Source organism: Schistocerca gregaria, chromosome 6 (genome assembly GCF_023897955.1).
Source record: "Schistocerca gregaria isolate iqSchGreg1 chromosome 6, iqSchGreg1.2, whole genome shotgun sequence".
NCBI lineage: Eukaryota > Metazoa > Arthropoda > Insecta > Orthoptera > Acrididae > Schistocerca > Schistocerca gregaria.
The window spans coordinates 389161101-389182962 of record NC_064925.1 but is presented as its reverse complement, the minus strand read 5'-3'; positions in this window follow the sequence as shown (position 1 = coordinate 389182962).

Below are 21862 nucleotides of genomic sequence, written 5' to 3'. Positions count from 1 at the left end.
AACTGAAAATATTTTAAATATGGATACAAGACTACCCGTGAAGCATAAGTTGATGAAAGTGCACTACGTAAAATTGCAGACTTTCGGAAGTAGGTGCTTTCTCACAGGAGGAAAGAAAGGAACTGACAGGTAAGACTTAAGGGTACATGAAAATATGTAGAAAGTCGCTATATTTGAGTGGATACTAAGCAAGACAGACAAGAGTGGAAATGAGTCACAAATGAGCCAAAAATATGGAAATTAAGAGCAAGAAAAATAAAGGTGAGAGAATTTAAATTAGTGGAAAGGGGACAAGGTTCAGAAATTAGTGACAAAACAAACATCTAAATGCTAATCTGGTGTACACCATACAGTGGAGAATTTACCAGAATAATCTGCCATTTCTATTGCATTCAAAATTGCTGGACAAAAGATGTTTGCTCTTAACACTTAGTTCTCCAAGACAAGAGCAAAAAGTAATGAATATCTTTTATTTGAAGGGTGTCTCCAAGAAATTTGTCAAGACTCTCCTTACTTGCAGTGTTTCAAACTGGAGGTTTGTTGAACATTTCTATGATTCTCATGGTAATGGTTTGACCAATGAACAGAACTGTAGGATTTTTGACTGGGAGCTCTCTTCCTTCCTTTTGTGGTTTAGTTATGACCTTAGGAATCTTCTGATACTGCTGACACCTTTGCTCCCCATGTGTCTATGTGGTCATTCCATCTTAAATTGCTCCAGGTAAATCCATTTATGGAAGAACTGAAAAATTGTGATGTGTTGTGACCAGACTGGTGCTGAAAACCAAGCAGTTAATAGGTATCATAAAAAAATTGACACCGTCAAATTTTTGACTGCCTATGAGAGATAACATAGCGTATTCCAATAACAATAAATTGTCACCAGGTCATGCTCAGACATCACATATCTGAGCTACAGTTGTGATGACATGCACAGCACTGTTTTCAATAAACGGATCCAAGATACAGTAAGATTTGTTCAAAATGGAATTGCATGGGATTAAAATTATTTTCCAAATTCGACAAGAACACCAAACACATACAAAATACAGTGAAACTCGCTCAAAAAGCTAAAACGCGTTTCCCCCCAGGTGGTTGGACACATCCCCCCCCCCCAGGTGGTTGGACACATCCCCCCCCCAGGTGGTTGGACACATCCCCCCCCCAGGTGGTTGGACACATCCCCCCCCCCAGGTGGTTGGACACATCCCCCCCCAGGTGGTTGGACACATCCCCCCCCAGGTGGTTGGACACATTCCCCCCCCCAGGTGGTTGGACACATTCCCCCCCCCCAGGTGGTTGGACACACTCCCCCCCCAGGTGGTTGGACACATTCCCCCCCCCAGGTGGTTGGACACATTCCCCCCCCCCAGGTGGTTGGACACGTTCCCCCCCAGGTGGTTGGACACGTTCCCCCCCAGGTGGTTGGACACGTTCCCCCCCCAGGTGGTTGGACACGTCCCCCCCCAGGTGGTTGGACACGTTCCCCCCCAGGTGGTTGGACACGTTCCCCCCCCAGGTGGTTGGACACGTTCCCCCCCCAGGTGGTTGGACACGTTCCCCCCCCAGGTGGTTGGACACGTTCCCCCCCCAGGTGGTTGGACACGTTCCCCCCCCAGGTGGTTGGACACGTTCCCCCCCCAGGTGGTTGGACACGTTCCCCCCCCAGGTGGTTGGACACGTTCCCCCCCCAGGTGGTTGGACACGTTCCCCCCCCAGGTGGTTGGACACGTTCCCCCCCCAGGTGGTTGGACACGTTCCCCCCCCAGGTGGTTGGACACGTTCCCCCCCAGGTGGTTGGACACGTTCCCCCCCCAGGTGGTTGGACACGTTCCCCCCCCAGGTGGTTGGACACGTTCCCCCCCCAGGTGGTTGGACACGTTCCCCCCCCAGGTGGTTGGACACGTTCCCCCCCAGGTGGTTGGACACGTTCCCCCCCCAGGTGGTTGGACACGTTCCCCCCCCAGGTGGTTGGACACGTTCCCCCCCCAGGTGGTTGGACACGTTCCCCCCCCAGGTGGTTGGACACGTTCCCCCCCCAGGTGGTTGGACACGTTCCCCCCCCAGGTGGTTGGACACGTTCCCCCCCCAGGTGGTTGGACACGTTCCCCCCCCAGGTGGTTGGACACGTCCCCCCCCAGGTGGTTGGACACGTCCCCCCCCCAGGTGGTTGGACACGTTCCCCCCCCAGGTGGTTGGACACGTTCCCCCCCCAGGTGGTTGGACACGTTCCCCCCCCAGGTGGTTGGACACGTTCCCCCCCAGGTGGTTGGACACGTTCCCCCCAGGTGGTTGGACACGTTCCCCCCAGGTGGTTGGACACGTTCCCCCCAGGTGGTTGGACACGTTCCCCCCAGGTGGTTGGACACGTTCCCCCCAGGTGGTTGGACACGTTCCCCCCAGGTGGTTGGACACGTTCCCCCCAGGTGGTTGGACACGTTCCCCCCCCCCCGCGGGTGGTTGGGCACGGTTTCCCCCCCCCCCGCGGGTGGTTGGGCACGGTTTTCCCCCCCCCCCGCGGGTGGTTGGGCACGGTTTTCCCCCCCCCGCGGGTGGTTGGGCACGGTTTTCCCCCCCCCCCGCGGGTGGTTGGGCACGGTTTTCCCCCCCCCGCGGGTGGTTGGGCACGGTTTTCCCCCCCCCGCGGGTGGTTGGGCACGGTTTTCCCCCCCCCGCGGGTGGTTGGGCACGGTTTTCCCCCCCCCCGCGGGTGGTTGGGCACGGTTTTCCCCCCCCCGCGGGTGGTTGGGCACGGTTTTCCCCCCCCCGCGGGTGGTTGGGCACGGTTTTCCCCCCCCCGCGGGTGGTTGGGCACGGTTTTCCCCCCCCCCGCGGGTGGTTGGGCACGGTTTTCCCCCCCCCCCGCGGGTGGTTGGGCACGGTTTTCCCCCCCCCCGCGGGTGGTTGGGCACGGTTTTCCCCCCCCCCGCGGGTGGTTGGGCACGGTTTCCCCCCCCCCCCCCGCGGGTGGTTGGGCACGGTTTCCCCCCCCCCCCCCGCGGGTGGTTGGGCACGGTTTCCCCCCCCCCCGCGGGTGGTTGGGCACGGTTTCCCCCCCCCCCCCCGCGGGTGGTTGGGCACGGTTTCCCCCCCCCCCCCGCGGGTGGTTGGGCACGGTTTCCCCCCCCCCCCCCGCCGGTGGTTGGGCACGTTATCCCCCCCCCCCGGGTGGTTGGGCACGTTATCCCGCCCCCCCGGTGGTTGGGTACGTTATCCCCCCCCCCGCGGGTGGTTGGGCACGTTATCCCCCCCCCCCCCCGCGGGTGGTTGGGCACGTTATCCCCCCCCCCCCCCCCCGCGGGTGGTTGGGCACGTTTTCCCCCCCCCCCCCCGCGGGTGGTTGGGCACGTTTTCCCCCCCCCCCCGCGGGTGGTTGGGCACGTTTTCCCCCCCCCCCCCCGCGGGTGGTTGGGCACGTTTTCCCCCCCCCCAGCGGGTGGTTGGGCACGTTTTCCCCCCCCCAGCGGGTGGTTGGGCACGTTTTCCCCCCCCCCCCCCGCGGGTGGTTGGGCACGTTTTTTCCCCCCCCCCCGGGTGGTTGGGCACGTTTTCCCCCCCCCCCCCCCGGGTGGTTGGGCACGTTATCCCCCCCCCCCCGGGTGGTTGGGCACGTTATCCCCCCCCCCGGTGGTTGGGTACGTTATCCCCCCCCCCGGTGGTTGGGCACGTTATCCCCCCCCCCCCCCCGGTGGTTGGGCACGTTTCCCCCCCCCCCCGGTGGTTGGGCACGTTTCCCCCCCCCCCCCGGATCACTACACTAATTAAAATTTGTCAGGTATTGTGCACAATAATATAAATTTGAAATTGTACATATTCGCTCCCACACACTAGATGATCATTTTCAGTATGTTGTACAACAGAGCAGTAATCTTACACTAACTGATAAATAATGCAGCATTTCTATATTTTGTATAAATTTGTTTATTGTTCGTGTGTGTGTGTGTGTGTGTGCTTTGCTGTTCACGTTTTTCATTACATATCAAGGAAGGAAATCTGTTTGAAAGCATGTTTCCTAAGCAATTTTTTGCACTATTCAGTAGTTTCAACAGCTTGGGAGAATCACTTTGCCCTTAGTCTTCTTCCTTTGTTTCTTCCTGTGTTTCTTCCTGATAATCTTCTGTGGTACAGATTTATGTTAATTCTGTTGTTGAAGTGGACTGAGCTGACAGTAATGACTTTGAATGTAGTCTTCTGCAATGTGTAAAATATTTAACATTTTAATTAATTGAGCAACTTCTCCTGCATTTTCTTGAGCTTCGATAGTCACAGAAACATTTTGTTTGTGACTTCCAAACCCCCCTTTGTTGAAGCCCTTAGTAATAGTTTCAGGCTATATTTGCCTTACTGCCAAGCCAATTCAATTTACTGCCTCCACAATAGAAACTAACTGTACAGGAGTAAATGCACTGTTGGTGTCAGCACTAAGATAAGAGGCTGCATCAGTATTCACCTATAATAGACATGAATGTGTAAATAAGGCCCTGGTCCATAGGCCAAGAGGCTGATTTAACCTGATGGGAACCGAGCCATTGTCATGTTTGATAATGTGACTTTTGGGTTGCAAGTTGCATTGTCTCAGAAAAAGAGAACTTGGTGATTTCCTTTCTCATTTTGGCATTGGAAAGGCCCAGCCAGTCTTCCATAAGACTACTCACTGTCCATTCCTTTTTATTGCTTTGCCATGTGAATGGAAGCTTACTGACAATTATCTGAAACAATACAATTTTGCTGCCTTTCCAATCACCAGTGGTTTCTACATTCCACCTAACGTGGTTCCACACACCAGTCTTTCTTTTCGTTCGTTCGTTTTTTCTTTCTTTCTTTCTTTCTTTCTTTCTTTCTTTCTTTCTTTCTTTCTTTTTTTTTCCTTTCTTTCTTTTTTTTCCTTTCTTTCTTTCTTTCTTTTTTTTTTTCTTTCTTTCTTTCTTTTTTTTTTTTTTTTTTTTCATTCTGTTGCTAAATTCTCCTGCACTCCCTTAGCTTCCCCTTTCCATTCTGTAAAATGTTGTGCCTAACTTTGAAAATGTCCAATCATGTAGATGTCTTAAACTCCGTATTTACAAGCCCTTTAATGACTGTTAATGTCTGTATTTCTCACCTTTTTTCTTTCATTTCATTTGCCTGTTCCCTTTTATCTATTCATCTCATACTGTATACTGATTTTTTAAAGTATCATAAATTTGTTTTTTACAGCATTTCTAATGTAGCATTATTTTGTGCAGTTTTCTCACTTGCATCAATTACCTTAATATTAACTGGTAGCCCTTTGTTCACCATCACATTATCACTTAGCGCTACTAGTCAACTGAAACTGTCAGAAAATAAAGCAGGTAGTGCATTTATTTGGAATGCTTGACCTTTAGAGGCAAAACAGTTGTTTAATGGACCACCACCCACCTCTTTTACTGTGCAGATTGCAGCAGTGTGTAGGTATGCAACAGTGTTCCAGTGGGCACCCATGTGTGACAATAATAATGCAAAATAAGAAATGCTGACAGGGTGCTCATGAACAAACCATTTGCCTTGATGAACAAACCATTTGCCTTGATGAACAAACCATTTGCCTTTCGTCAGTTTACAACACATGAGCACACATTTACAATGAAACAGGTTTCTCATATTTTGTGTAGTTTTTATAACTAGTCATACACACATTTATAATTACATAATATTTTGGTGATAATGTCATATGTTGCTAATAATCTATATCTATGTTAAATATTCTTTTACAGTATAACAACTTTTACTTACTAAAAAGGTTTTAAGCTTTTGTCTGAAAGTGAGGGGCTCATTTATTTCTTTAATTTCTTGTGGTAATTTTTTTATACAGTTTTATCCTATTATAAAATATACATTTTTGTGTCTTTGCCTTGTTCTTTCTATATAGATGCAACACCTTTCTGTATATTTTCCTGTACTTTTGTAGAATTGTAGAATTGCAGAACTTCTGGGTTAGATTGATTATTTTTTATGGAGTTCAGATATCTAAGAGTTTCTGAGGATTTTTTGATACCTGTAGTCACCCATTGATTTCTCTTTGTAGTTTTAATTTGATAGAGAGTTTTGGGAAACATCTCTTAAAATCTGAGTTTAAAAATTGACATTAACTTGATAAATTTCTGATTTGCATTGGTTTCTGCATAGACTTCCCTCCAATCTTCATATTCTAGCTGGGATTTAAACTGCTACATGGCTGATTTGGGAAACATTCTTTTGTATTTACAAAGATTAGGAGTAGTTTAAATTAGGCCTACAACCCCATCAGAATGGGGACCATCATTACCATTGGCATCATCAGAAGCAGTAGTAGAAAATCTATCAGCTATAGAAGCAGTTACACTAGCAACAAAACTACATCCCTGCCGAAAGGAGGGAAGAGATCTACAGCAGAAGAAGCAGTATCAAGTGTTGTGGGTAGGTGGAAAACGGTGCCGCCTCCCCATCTACATGATTTTTTACTGGAACACTGCAGGACAAAGCAGCCCATGAAACTGGTAGTGTAAAAGATATTATAGCTGCTAACCAAACTGTTCATTCTAAAGACAGCAACAATCCTGTTCTTAAAATTTACTACCTGAATTATTCACAGAGTAAGACAAAGAATTTATTGTAAATAATTTTGGACTAGAGGACAAATTTGATAATTTTTGCCTGAGTGAACACTGACAGTAAACTTACAGCCATCAAATTTGATAACTATAAAATAGCAAATGGTTAGTTACTGTGGAAAAGTGCTTAAAAGGGGTTGTGTGGCACTGTATACCAACCGGCCACTCGGCCACTCCCTCAATAGGTTGGCTCTAAACTAGATGTGTGATAAACACAAGTTTGAAGCCACTGGCATAGTTAGTGACAATTTTAAGTTAGTGATAATAGCCTTATACAGATCACCTGAAGGTAACATTCCAGTATTTTTAGAAAAACTGGACATGCTGTTAGATGTAGTCAGAAAGAGAAAATTGTTACATTGACATCGTAATAGGTGATTTGAACATCAGCCAAACAGTGTCACTGAGCTCAAAAATCTTGTAAGATGATATAATCTGCACTTTATCAATAATAGACCCACAGGAGATGAAGCATGTCTTGACAATATCTTTGTCAGTTTCAATACTACAGAAGAATCATGTGATGTGACCATATTTCCATTCTCACATCATGATTCTGTATCATTAAATTACATAAATAGGTTCTGTGCTGATAAGAATAACATAAGTCTGTCTCAAAAATGGTAATCACTAGATCAGTCACAAATGATAAAACTGACATGGTTTGTAAGTCCCTTACTAACAGAGACTGGTTTGGCCAATGGTCTGGTGACACGAATTAGTCTATGTAATGATCTGTCAGCAAAACTAATATTTGAAAGGTTTTTCAAAGCATTTTTGACAATTAAATTACTGCATTCTGATAAATAAATGCAAAATAATCGACAAAGGCTCCAAAGTCAAAGGTATAAACTAACAAAACCCATGGTTTCTCACATTTGTTAGTTGTGCAGCATACCAAGTTATGTTCTTGCACAGATATAAGTAAAAATCTGAAGACTGATGATGCCAGATCAGCCTATGTTCAATGTAGGAATACGTACAAAAGAGCCATTCAGCAGTATTGAGAATTCCACAAATAAATGCAAAGCTGCATGGAAACTGATAGTTTTATTAAAGATGAAAGAAATAAAAATCAGTATACGCCCTCAGAAATCCAATGATTCCATTATTAAATCAGTACAAGAAGTAGGAAATGCTGTCACCAAACCAGTTATTAGCTCGTCTGAGATTCTTTCAAAAAAGTATGTAAACCACTATTAGATACAAGTATGTTTACCTTCTCTGAGGTGCCACCTAGTCTTATTCTAAAAATAGTTAAACATCTGAAATCATCTGAGTGTAGAGATGTTACTTTTTAGAATGTTAAAAGAAATAAGTTGTACTGAGTATCCTTTAACATACTGCATAAATAAGTGTATGCATGAGGGATATTTTCCTGATGAGCTAAGTGTCTAGGGTAGTCCAAATATATAAAAAGGGATGTTGCCTCACCTTCAAGTTACAGACCAATTTCCATAGTCCCAGCTCTCTGTAAAGTGTTTGAATGTGTAATATACCAACAGTCATCCTAATACTTTGAAAATGCAGGAATAATTAGCGAATCACAGTATGGTTTGAGGGAAACCTTGTCAACTGTTCATGCTATACTCAGCAGTCAAACACATATATCAAATGTTTGAGGATAAAGCATTTGCTAAAGTCACCTTTTTTTATCTAAGTAAGGCTTTTGAGTGTATAGAGCATAAAATACTCATAGAAAAAATGGAGTACTATGGCATTCGAGGTAAAAGCCTTAAACTATTAAAATCATACCTACAGGATTGCAAGCAAGCTGTTTGTGTAGGTAAAGAAAAGTCCACTATTGAATTAGTTAAAATAAGTGTACCACAGGGATCTGTACTGGAACCTTTTCTGTTCCTAATGATTCATCATCCACCATCATTCATTAAGTCCATGACAGTACTATATGCAGATGATACAACTTTCCTTAATTGTCGTAATTATTTCAGTAGCCTCAAAGCTTGTGTTGCAAAGACAATGGATCAAGCATCCTATTGGTTTAAAGCAACTACTGAAAGATAACAAAATGCAGCAGATGGTTTTTAGTCTAGAAGACAAGCCTCTCTCAGGTGATCCTAGTTGTTAAGTTTTTAGGAGTATACATAGATGAAAAATTATCCTGGTGTCAACGTGTACAATATATTAGTGGTAAATTGTCTAGAGTGATTTATTTGCTATGACAACTTATGGATTGTGTACCTCAACATTATGGTAGATCATCATATTTTGGATTTTTCCAAAGCATCATGGTATTATTTTAAGGGGGAACTAGAGTTCTGTGCATGACATCCTAATGCTACAAAAAAAAAAACCATTAGGATAATTACTGGTTCTCCATGTAATGCACACTGCAAACCTTTGTTCTGTGAACAAAAATCACGAGTGTAATAAACTTATATATTATGTTTTACTCCACACAAAGAAGTTACGAGAAGCAAAACATAGAGAAAACATACATTTCTACAACACGAGAATGAGCTGATGCATTTATACTCCTTACCACAGACGGTCGAAGTCACCTAACAGCTATAAACTGATAGGGCACAAATTATTTAATAAGCTTCCATAATATGTTCGAGAACTACCTGAACAAGCATTCAAACAAAAACTGTACGAATGGCTAGTTGCTTACTCATTCTATGACATAAATGATTATTTCAAATGTTAACATAATTTTGTACTATTAATGACATACCTCTTTTTAATTTTTTTATTTTTTATTTTTTATTTTTTTTCCTTTCTTTCTTTGAATTAACAGCTATATTGTATTATATACCCGACGTTGTCTATTGCTGTAATGGCCAAATGACAATAAATCACCACCACCACCACCACCACCACCACCACTTGTGTGACCAGTTCAAGAGTGTAGGACCTGTACCAACTAACAGGGGACATTGAATGCATACAGAGAAGGGCAGCACAAATGGTCACAGGTCAGTTTAATCCATGGGAGGGTGTCAAGAGATACTGAAGGTACTGAGCTGGGAGACTCTTCAAGATAGATGTAAACTATATCAAGAAAGTCTATTAACAAAGTTTCGAGAACTGGCTTTAAATGATTATTCTGGGGTTATTATACATCTCCCTATGTATTGCTCCCACAGGGATTGTAAGGATAACACTAGAATAATTACTGCACGCTCAGTCTGACTGACTGACTGACTGACTGACTGACTGACTGACTGACTGACTGACCTATCTCTGCAAACCCCCTATGTAAATGGAAGAGGAAGAAACCATAAGATGGGATGTACCCTCTGCCATGCACCTCATGGTGGTATGTAGATGTACTGGAACTGTGCATAACTTGTTTGTTGTTGCCCAGAGTGGCACAGTGTCCACACTAGCAGTACCATGCTGTGCCAAACCCCTGTTCTTGGTTTTGTGCTGCTTAACAGCATTGTAGGAGCTGTGTAGTATGTGTGTTAAAAGTAGCCTCCTTGTTGTATTGTGAGTAACTTATGTGTAATATAATACAGTCATATTACATAAACTCTTTTCCATATTACACAGTGAATTACCCATTAAGTCTTAAAATTTGAATTACAGTTCCACATTAGGCACAATCAATTTTATACAAAAAATTAGTATGTAAAAGTGTATTAAACAGGTCAGGACTAAAATATGTGTGTAGTCTGGGCAGATTTCCAAATTATACACATTCCACTTTGAACAAGCTTTATTGTACACGACTTTCAAATGGGCAAAGCCAGGAAGCAGTCAGCTGATAAATAATTAACAGCTTTTGTGTTCACCATTTAAAAATGTCTTTTCAGTATTTGAGAGCTGCAAGCTGTGACAGTTAACTTCCAGTGATCAGGCCAATATAAAAAATGACCTGACTTTTAGAAATGGGTGATACGCAATTGATATGTGAATATGAATTAAGCAATTCAGCTAGCCTAACAGTTACAGGTCCATTCATCTGCTGACTCAAAAGTGAAATACTGTAAGTTGTTCTCAATGAAGTATCAAAATTATCATTCACACATGATCTGTGTACCCCATCATGATGGAGAGCCTTCAGCAATGTGGGATGAGTCAAATGCAATGACAGTGTATCTATCTTGTATGTATAGATAAAAATTGACTTAAATTTTAGCTAGAAGTTGCAGTCTTCTCAATAAAATGAGATTATTGCAAAGAAAGTTTGAGCAGGAAAAGTAACTTTGTTTTTGTGCACTTAGCTTGAAGAAATAAATTTGTGGTAAGGTCTTACGGCACCAAACTGCTGAGGTCATTGGTCCCTAATCTTACACTTAAAGGACCGCACGCACGCACGCGCGTGGGAGGACTCAAACCTCCGACGGTATAAGCCGTGCGGACTGTGACAAGACGCCTCAGCCCGCTCGGCTACCCAGCTCGGAGCTCGGCACTTGAGGAATCAACATTCACAGCAGTTGTTGGCATTGATTATTCATTGTTCTCTTTTCTGAAAAAGCTTGGCATCTCCTTTTTTGGTCTGTTTTATGTTCAAGTTCTGGAAATATGTTTTATGTCTTTTAAATAATTTTTGCTGTCAAAGTTAATATTTTCTTCATTTATTAAAAATTTTAATTTCTAGCATGCCAAGTACGGAAAAACCGCTTCCTACAACTGTTAAAACTTCATCTCTCTTCTTTGGGTTAGCACTGGCCCGGAGGTAGATTAACCCCTCAACATAAAACTCAGGTATCTTGTTTTTATTAGTTTGGCAGAAACAAAATCCTGAGTATACTCAGGTAACTTAAGAAAGACATATAAAAACAGTTAAGTGTTCAGCTACTAGAGTATCTGGCATCATAATTGTAGCCTGACTGTCGTGTTTTGGTTGAGGTGATTGCCTACAGATATCATCTTCACTCTGTGCAGTATTGTATACTCAACAACAAAACAGTGGTATGAGACAAATAAATCCATGGTGCTCCAGCCAGCTCCACCAATATTATGTTAACAGGAAACTGTTATGAAATACATTATTAGACTTCATAGGTACACAGAAACAAAAAAAAATGACTTTATTTCAGAATATTTTAATCAAAGTCCAGTGGACGAGTCTACACGGAATTTTATTATTGGTGATTTTAAAAATTTATAATTCATTGTTTTGTCTATATATGTCTCTATACATCATTGATTATAGGTTGTTTTCATTAACAGAAAAAAATAGTTATTGGAATGTAGTTTGAGAAAAAAAATAGTTCAGGGGTTAGTGATAAAGCAAAATTATTTCTACATGGTTATAATTCTAATTTTGCATAATATACAATGAAAACACTTTTTCCAAGTTAATTTGAATGTAATAATAACATATACAGCAAAAATTAACAAGATTTTAAATTGTTTCGTAAAATTCACAGTTTCTATGCCAAATTTTGTAAAAATATTGGTTTTAACAATTAATATTAAGGTATATCAATTTTATTAAATTATATTAAAGTATATCACTTCTATTAAATTATATTATTTTAGTTCCTTGCAATAATAGTGAATACAGTGCTGAAGGTGTATCATTTTATACAAAGAACAATATTCTGAGTTGTATTGAAAGTTAGCATTGTGCTACATGTTTACATTCTGAACACGTTATTGTTATTCTTCAAAATGAAAAGTATTTGTTTTAAATTGGGCTTGCCTTACGGAAGATATTCTTCAGTTTTCAAATCTCTGATGTTGGTTAAGATGATGAAAGCAGTTTGTGACCAATGAATACAGCCAATAACACCTTAGAACAATGCTGGGCTACAGAAACAGACAGAAAGAAAGTATAGATATGGTATGTACAAAAAAAGATCAGTGGCATACTGGAAAGAGCAAAATTTTCTTGAAATGACCATGAGCTGCTCATGTCACTCAAAGAAAGAGTGGCAGATGGTAAAAACAAATATTAGATTGTAGCCTAGTTTACCAAAAAAGACAGATGGGACAGACTTAAGAAAGACTGCTGGATTCAATTGGTAAAAGAAGCTAAAGATCGTCAAAATTGAAAGAACCTTCTGGGATCCAACTCGGAGGCCATATCACAAATTAATTTTTGTTGTTGTTTTTGTTGTTGGGGGGTCAGATTTGAATGCATTCAGATGACTGAGACACACTCACATATATGAAATTTCAGATTGAACAAAGCCACAGTCTTTCTTTAGAAATATGATGACCTATTGTACTGTAAGTGTTGTTAACCCTTTCCGATGTAAATTTTTTTCTAGAGAAAGGAAAGTGTTTCTTTATGTGGTAGTGTTCTTGTGTGATTTTTAATGATGCACCCACTTTCAAAACATACTCTGTACACTTGGCTTCATTTTATGGCCTAAAATAAATAATTATGAAAAATTCTCTGTTGTAATATATAGTAAAAATGATCATTCAGTAACCACCATGTAAAAACAGTAACAAACCAGATCTGTGTATTCTGGTGGTCACTAGCTGATGTGCACTGCTAAAATGACTTGCAAATATTTCCATAATGATGCCAAACAGGTGGCAGCACTTGAACATGTATACCTCAGGTTTCCACTGGAAAAAAAAAAATACTTCTGTTGCAGCTGCCACAGTGAAAATGAATGTACACAACTGTAGTCAGAGAGTCTGAAAGGGTTAAATGATGATTGGTGTAAGTTGTAAAGAAACATAACAGTCATAAACAAACGTCTACAAAATAGGAATTTTCCTGTATTGTATATGTCTAGGAGAATCTTGGTCCATTGCAACAGGCAGAAGCAACCAAAGCTGTCTACTTCTGTGGAATTACTTCTAGGTTACTGATACTTTATATGTATGTGAGAAAAGTAACTGCTTTGAGAGAAAAGCCATGCTACTACTCCTTTAATACTAGGCTATTTTTAATCCAATACAGTATTTGAAATTTTATGCAGACAACTGTCAGCTGCCTGTATACTGGCAAAGTGAAGATCTACTTAACAAAAATATTAGTTAAGCAGAATTTACTTACCTGTAATTTATTTTATTTAATCGTATGGCTAGGGCACCCCATTGGACAGACCGTTCGCTGGGTACTGGTCTCTCTATTTGACGCCACTTCGGCAACCTGCAGTCAATGAGGATGGTAGGATGATGATGATGACAGCACAACACCCAGTCTCTGGGCGGAGAAAATTCCCCGACCCAGCCGGGAATCAAACCTAGGTCCAGAGGACTGACAATCCATCACGCTGACCATCCAGCTACTGGAGGCGGACACTTACACCTTTAATGAAATACTGTGATGAACTATGAGTAGCTAATGAGTTATTCTTAAACTTTGTTTCTGAATATTTTGGATATTTTGGATTTTCAATTTGTAAAAGGTGTTTGCTCATCTGTTACAAATCTTTGCTCCAGAATATAAAATTCTATTCTGAACCCTAGAGGGTGATGTGTGGTCTACATGAAAATTACTTCTAATATTGTGGGTGTGGAGTTAGTTAATTTCAAATGAACTCTTATTAACACCAATACAGTAAGAGAGCACATACATTGGCTTGTAAGCCTTTGGAGAGACTTCAACATCATACAGTGTGTTTATTGCACATTTCTGTTGAATACTTCTCATCTTTGCTGCATTGTCCTTGGAGACTATGCCACTGGGTAGCACTGAGTGCAAGTATGCTAGCAGCCCTTTCACAAATTCAACACAGAACTGAGCTTTTTGGTTGACTTTTTCATGTGCTGGTACTACCTTGAGTTATTATCTGCCTGAATACTTGGAATTTCACACGTGGACACTCAGTACTGTACTTCTACAAGGTCCAGTCACATTGTGACCATTGCCTATGTTAGACATCAATGTCCAGTAGCCACTAAGATGGCAGGTGGTAGCAGTGTAACAGTGGAGGGTATCTCAAGGATGTTGGGGGGGGGGGGGGGTTAGGGGGTAGGGGGGTGGACATGGATAAGAGTAAAATAGTGCAATCGTTTTCGTCATGTGGAAACGGTGTGATTTGTCTGACATCCAAAAAGAGTACAATCACTGGACTTCAGGCAAATAATGGCAGTGTTTCTGAAATAGCTAAGTTTGTAAACTGTTTGAGTGTTGCCATAGTTAAAGTAAGCCATACATGGTGAAATGGCTTTATCCAGAGTCGGCTTTGAGACAACTGTGGTGAAGCAAAGACGTGGCTCCACATTCAGAACCTAATTGACTCTCTTCCTGTTTCTCGCAGTGGTCTGCGATGCAAAAGGTGGTTATTCAGGCTTTAGACAGGTGGTCACTTTATGACTGGACATCATAATACCTGTAATAAATTTTGATTTATTTGAAAGTGGATGATGACTTTTTGCAATATGAGATAAGTTGTTCATTTTGAACCACATGGAAGCCTGTTTCTTTAATCTCCTGAGTCTGCTTGTGGCCTTCCAGCAGTGCACTTGTCACCAGCAAACAGTGCAGTTTTTGAAGACTTCTCCAGTGTCCCAAGAAATAATTTATGTTGGTCATGAACAGGAGTGGAGCAAGCACTGAACTTTGAGAAACACCATGTTTAATGTTTTCTCACTCTCAGTTTAGTGTTTTTTGTCATATAATTGGCTAATGTGACTATGTTCACTACAAAGGTAAGACTTCAAACAATGAATGCTGTATCATTCCAATTTTCCTTGGACAATTTTATTTCCAAAATGGAATTTTCCTCTCTGCAGCAGTGAGCATGCCATCCCGAAATGGAATCGAGTCTCATATTTTGGTGCAAAAGACTATAACTGGTTGTCACTAAACATCTACATCTACATCTACATCCGTACTCCGCAAGCCACCTGACGGTGTGTGGCGGAGGGTACCCTGAGTACCTCTATCGGTTCTCCCTTCTATTCCAGTCTCGTATTGTACGTGGAAAGAAGGATTGTCGGTATGCTTCTGTGTGGGCTCTAATCTCTCTGATTTTATCCTCATGGTCTCTTCGCGAGATATACGTAGGAGGGAGCAATATACTGCTTGACCCTTCGGTGAAGGTATGTTCTCGAAACTTTAACAAAAGCCCGTACCGAGCTACTGAGCGTCTCTCCTGCAGAGTCTTCCACTGGAGTTTATCTATCATCTCCGTAACGCTTTCGCAATTACTAAATGATCCTGTAACGAAGCGCGCTGCTCTCCGTTGGATCTTCTCTATCTCTTCTATCAACCCTACCTGGTGCGGATCCCACACTGCTGAGCAGTATTCAAGCATTGGGCGAACAAGTGTACTGTAACCTACTTCCTTTGTTGTTGGATTGCATTTCCTTAGGATTCTTCCAATGAATCTCAGTCTGGCATCTGCTTTACCGACGATCAACTTCATATGATCATTCCATTTTAAATCACTCCTACTGCGTACTCCCAGATAATTTATGGAATTAACTGCTTCCAGTTGCTGACCTGCTATTTTGTAGCTAAATGATAAGGGACCTATCTTTCTATGTATTCGCATCACATTACACTTCGCTACATTGAGATTCAATTGCCATTCCGTGCACCATGCGTCAATTCGCTGCAGATCCTCCTGCATTTCAGTACAATTTTCCATTGATGCAACCTTTCGATACACCACAGCATCATCTGCAAAAAGCCTCAGTGAACTTCCGATGTCATCCACCAGGTCATTTATGTATATTGTGAATAGCAACGGTCCTATGACACTCCCCTGCGGCACACCTGAAATCACTCTTACTTCGGAAGACTTCTCTCCATTGAGAATGACGTGCTGCGTTCTGTTATCTAGGAACTCCTCAATCCAATCACACAATTGATCTGATAGTCCGTATGCTCTTACTTTGTTCATTAAACGACTGTGGGGAACTGTGTCAAACGCCTTGCGGAAGTCAAGAAACACGGCATCTACCTGTGAACCCGTGTCTAAGGCCCTCTGAGTCTCGTGGACGAATAGCGCGAGCTGGGTTTCACACGATCGTCTTTTTCGAAACCCATGCTGATTCCTATAGAGTAGATTTCTAGTCTCCAGAAAAGACATTATACTTGAACATAATACGTGTTCCAACATCAGACAGGAAACTAAAAATTCCCAAATATTAAAAACATATTTTAATAGCTTATTAGCTATTCATTGTAAACTTACAGGAATATTTAGATTCAGGGATGAAAAAAAAATCCAAACTCTGATGTTTAATAATAAGTGCTTTACATATTATATAAAATGAACAGGTGAGTAGTTAAGTAGTAAACAAGAAGCAGTGACTTTTTCAGAGTAGCTTCTTTTGTCATTACATGTGTGTTTAAATATATAAAGTAATTCCTACAATTCAGTATGAACAGATTAGCACTAGTCGTGATCTGTTATCTACTGTTAATGTGTCATGTATGTTGCTTGCAGTCACTACTTCTGCCTGTTAATATGTAGCTTGATTCATTCCAGATTCCTTTTTGATGGGATGCAAGGAACACGTGTGAATGAAAATCATTAAAACAGAAAAAAGTGACAATTCAAGACATGAAAGTATTTTTCACCATTAAGACACTACAGAAGAGAGCATAAATTGCCATTTGTGAAAAGTGCAACTCCTGCAGTGAGATAGTTAGGCTGAGCAGAGCCCTATTGTGTCGGTCCGACAGGGTCAGTGTTGCACCTAGTGTAGTCAGTGAAGAGCTGTCACACAAGGTGGAAACAATACAGTAAGTGCCAGCATGCCTTGTTGACATCAGAGGGAGCCATATCAGCATGTGAGCGAGCTTGAACAGGACAGAATGATCGGTCTCCAGGAAATGGGGTTGTCATACGGTGACATTTCGGCTCGCACAGGGCATGCTGCTAATACAGTGAAGTGTGTGTGGAAGCAGTGGATTGAGGAATGTTGTACACAGCGTGGAGTGAGAACTGGACCACGGAACATGACCACAGTGCGGGGTGCCCGTCATCTTGTCCGCACGGCGATTACGGACCATACGGCATCATCCACAGAGTTGGCATGTCGCTGGAGCACTGTAACAGGTGTGAACTTGTCTACATTGACAGTTCTTTGCCATCTGCTGCAGGTTGGGCTGGTTGCACGCATACCATTATGTTGGCTTCCATTGTCCAGAACCACAAGCTCCTCCAACTGCAATGGACACATGAACACCATCATAGGGGTGCTGAGTGGCAACATATAATCTTTTCAGATGAGTCCCACTTCAACGTGTCCTACAGCGATGGCTACATACGTGTTCAGCAGTAACATGGTGAATGCAATCTGGAGGGGTGCATTTTGGAGCGGTATAACAAACAAACACCAGGTGTGATGATTTGAGGTGTCATTGGTTACAACAACAGATCTCTCCTTGTACGTATTGTGGGCACTTTGAATAGCAACCAGTATCTAACAGAGGTTGTGGAGCCTGAGGTACTCCCCTTCCTTCAGGCATCTCCACAGGTCACATTTCAACAGGACAATGCCGGCCACATATTGCGGGCAGACCTTCTTTGAAGAGCGATGAGTACCATTGCTTCCCTGGCTTGCACATTTGCCAGACATGTCACCTGTCAAACATGTCTGGGATATGGTTGGTCAGCGCCTGGTACGTCATGGTCCTCCGGTAACTGGTGTCAGATTTGTGGGCTCGGATACAAACTGCGTGGAGGGAAATCCCTTAGGAACATATTCAGAACCTTATTGATTCAATACCATGGTGTATAGCAGCTCTAGTTGCAGTGCACGGTGGCCACATGACATACTGAATAATAGGGCTCAAAGGAAATGTACAGATTTGAAAAGGTAATCATTTGTTACTTGTCATGTACCTGACCTGTGGTATTAAATTAATTGAATTCTTGTGTTTACTTCTTGGTGTTGCAATTTCCGCAAACGGTAGTGCATAAACAAATTGTTACTATGGCGGCATGAAGAGCTATTAAACTACAAGAGAAGTGTTCTCATTTCAAGAGCCTGACAAAATAATCTTCCATGGAAATTTGATATCATTTTGTGAATACACAGTTGAAACAGAATATTTGCATACTTACATTCTCACTTGATAGGTTTGGCAACATGGCGATGGATTTGGAAGAAGAAAAAGCTTCATCACAGAGTAAAGGAAATGAAAATATTGTTTATTCATTCCATATATTGCTGTCTTCTCTTTCCTAAAGTTCTCTCTCCCCCCCCCCCCCCTCCCTTCCTGGGCTTCAGATTCTGACTGACTTTTCTTTGTCCCCAACTTCTATGTCTTCTCTAAAACTTTTTCAGATTTGGCTTTTGTTCCTGAAGCACAAAACTGTGTTTTCATAAGGTGCAGATTTTGTAACAGTCCTCATCCTCCCCAAATACAATGACTACATTGAAAGGGTGCCACAACAAGTTAAGTTTTAAGATGTGTCATTTAGATTCCAAGGACTCTTCAGTTAACAACAGAAGTACAGCAATATGACTAGACTTGTTTTTATTATTACTTTGTGTTCCCACATTTCCATTTCATGTGTCATTCAACAGCTGCTTTTGACATAATTTGTATACAGAAATTCTCAGACCATGCTAGGGAGAGTGGTTCCAACATAAAAAAACAAGTGTAGCCCATTCCTCGACAACTTTCCACAAAAGTTAACACACGGTAACGCAAATAGAAGTGATGTTTGCACACAGTACCAGTGGCCACCTGTCTACTCCTGTTCATTGACATAGCATCAGTTATTACTACATTATCAAAACAAATGAATATACTGCTCTGTACTATATAATGGAGATTAAGCTACTTATCTTATTGTTATATTTTTGTTTGTAGTTACCTTTCCAGTTCTGTTGTATGCATTTGGATGGCTAACATGCAGATGGTTAGGACACAATTATAATGTTAATTAAGGAAAAATATGGTGCATGCTGTGATGCTTGATAAAGTAAGAATCTTGGAAGGCTGAGAGACTGGGGTCACAATCTTGCAAACTGATTGGTGAATGCCTGAATGGTCAACCAATGCTTGTCAATGTTTGTTGCACTGATTGACTAGCATTAGTGCTCCATCTGGGAATATATTCCTGAGAACAATATGCTGAAAACTTGCGCTTGTGGACGGATGTGTGACATTTTGGCATCATCAACATTAGGTTATGGATTCACTGTATGGGGACATCTTCAGAACAGCATAAGTCACTGGCAGATTAAATTATGTGGCCTTCTATATAGGGAGTATTAAGAACTGTGTCACCTGTTTGTTCTTTTTAATGCAGCAGTCTCATTATGGAGTGAATGTCTGACAGTTTATGCTAAAATACAAAGGAATTGCAGACATTGGCTTCAAGTGAGCATTTGTTTAATTCAATGGGGAAAGTTGAAAATTGGTATCCGACCACGATTCAAACCCAAGTCTCCCACTTACTAGATTACTAAGCCATCTTGGACACAGATGTCATTGCAACTGCATGGACTACCCTAGCATGCCTCCCGTCAGCCACATTCTCATCTTATTGCCACACAACTAATGTAGTGATCTGCCCAATATTCTCATTACTCACAGCATTTCACAAATCCCCATAAGAGCTCGAGGCAGGTGTGCATCCGCACTGAAGAGATTATTGGCCATCGTCATCTTGATTGTATATATGTGTTGTCTGTTCTTTCAGACATATCTTAAAGAATATATAATATTAAACTACATGTTGTAATGGTAACAGGCTGGTCTCTCTCTCTCTCTCTCTCTCTCTCTCTCTCTCTCTCTCTCTCTCTCTCTCTCTCTCTTACCTAAACTTTGCAAGCTTATTCCTCTTTCCTACTTTATGAATGAGCTAAAACAGTTCAGAAAGTTAAGACAGTTTTTCTACTGTTATGTGTCCATAGTACTTGAAACTTTACTTCTGGAAGGTTAGTACTGGCCAGCCATTCTGTATCTTTGTGTTTTTAATGGTTTATCAAGTGCATTTTCCTTTTGATACAATGTCATATAAATATTCTGAAGTTAATTGATTTACACTGTCTCAAGATATGGCCATTCATGTTGTGATAGCCTGTGTACAGTACCTACAGCATTATCAGACCATAAGTATACACATCACTGTAAGACATTGTATATTCCACAATTACAATTGGAATTAGTCATCTCATACAAATACTTGGTTGTACCAATTTGAGGTGATAAGAAAGGAATGATAAGGAGCTGCAGGTAAATCAGATGTCAGACTTTGATTCATTGGTGGATACTGGAAAATGCCATCAGTCTACAAAGAACATTGCTTTCAATACACTTATGCGACCCACCTCAGAATATTGCTGAAGTGTGGGGAATCCATAACACAGAACTAACAGGAAATATTGGATAATATAAAGAGGGTAATCAAACTAAAATGAAACAGATGGGGAAAAAACTAAATAAACAGTTAATTTCAAGAGTAATCACCATAAATGTCACTACATTTATCCCACTGAGAGACAAGATCATCTATGCCTTCATTGAAAGGTGTTTGTGGTTGCCTACAGACCATGATTGTACCCAGGTGTGCGTCTCTTCGTACAAAGCAAATCAACAGCCACAAATGCCTTTCTTCAGTGCTCCAAAAATTTGGAAATCACCGGGGGAGAGCCTGGGATTGTATGAAGGACATGATGGGCTTCCCAGTGAAACTTCTGCAGTGTAATAAGAACAACCTTGGTAACACATGGATAAGCCATCTTTCAGTGTTCCTGGGCATATGGACTTGATGATGCACTTCAGTTTTTGCAGGGTATCTGTGAACTGCTGTGCTTTAATTATGGCACCATGTTCCAGAAAGCCAATAAGCAGCGGGACATGTGGACAAAGAAAAACTGGTGTGTCTGTTTCAGCTACACTAAAGAAGTTTCTCTGGAAGCCCTTACACATCCTCCATACAGTCCTGACCTCTCCCCATGAGATTTCTGTGTATATGGAGCCCTGCAGAAAGACATTTGTGACCACTGATTTGTTTCGGATTAAGGGAAGCATGCCTGCATACAATTGAGATATTATAGCTAACCACAAACATTTTCTCCAGGAAATCATTGACCATCTAAAGGGTTCTGCAGCATAAGTGTATTAAGTTATGGGAATTGCTTTTGAAATAATAGAAAGTTTACTTATTTTTCCCACTTGCCTTTTTTTCATTTTAGTGACTGTGATACAAAGATGGCTAGCATCAATAGTAACAGGTATGTTTGGCCTATGCGCGAGACGCAGAAAAGCTGAAAAACCTGAATTGGCACAAGTGTGGATACAAATATCATACATGGCGCAAAAGATATCTGAAACCTGTATTACATGAGGAACTTGGGAACATACTACAGCCCCCTACTTATCACTCTTGTAGGGATTGTGAAAAAATTAGACTAGTTACAGCATTCACAGGTGCATCTGAAGGGATTGGAAG